We start from the raw sequence: 657 nt of genomic DNA on the forward strand, positions 1-657 counted from the left end.
CCAAATAGAAAGTGCATCCAAGGCAAGATGAAAGAAAAGGGGGTCGATTCTCAAGGACAAAGTGAGGATGGGGCTCTGGAACAGAGGATGAGAGAGAGAGAGAGAGCAAGACAGCTGACATACAGGGACAGCCATCTGACACCCCTCGCCCCTGCGCGGTGGCACGCACGGCAGGGCAGGCCGTGTGCGCACGCGTGCGCGTGATGCTTTTGTGAGAGCGAAGAAATTGCGCGCCAGCGCGACTGGATAGAAAAGGGGTATGTGGGTGGCGGGAAGAGAAGAGAAGGGAGAAAGAGGAGGGGAGGAAGAGGGGGGGGGGGGGGGGAGGGGGGGGAGAAAGGGGGGAAGGAAAAAAAACAACCTCCCTCTGGATAGAGAGCCTCTTTCCCCTCGCATGTAACACACGCCGCCGACTACTGCTGCCCCATGAGGGCCGCGAGGTCCATACCAGGGGACCGCTCCATGTAGAGGGCGAGGCGCAGCATAATGTCCTGCATCAGCATTTGCACCTGAAGCTGGTCCCGCTCGCTGACAAGCTCGTCTTCCAGCAGGCCAGTCAGGTCCCGCTGCAGGGCCAGCAGATCCACAAAGGCCGGCTTGATGGCGGCGTCAGTCAGCTGTGCCGGGGCCGAAGACATGATGTCCGGCGACTCGAGG

General features: G+C 60.6%; 1 protein-coding gene across 1 annotated transcript in view; it reads right to left on the reverse strand.

Annotated features, from left to right (window-relative positions):
• H696_03639 (hypothetical protein) overlaps nucleotides 1-657 on the reverse strand; it is a gene marked incomplete at its 3' end in the record, with an annotated part of 10,492 nt that overhangs the window by 4,261 nt on the left and 5,574 nt on the right. The gene's annotated exons all lie outside the window — the stretch shown is intronic.

This window comes from Fonticula alba (assembly GCF_000388065.1).
Source record: "Fonticula alba strain ATCC 38817 unplaced genomic scaffold supercont2.5, whole genome shotgun sequence".
Lineage (NCBI taxonomy): Eukaryota > Rotosphaerida > Fonticulaceae > Fonticula > Fonticula alba.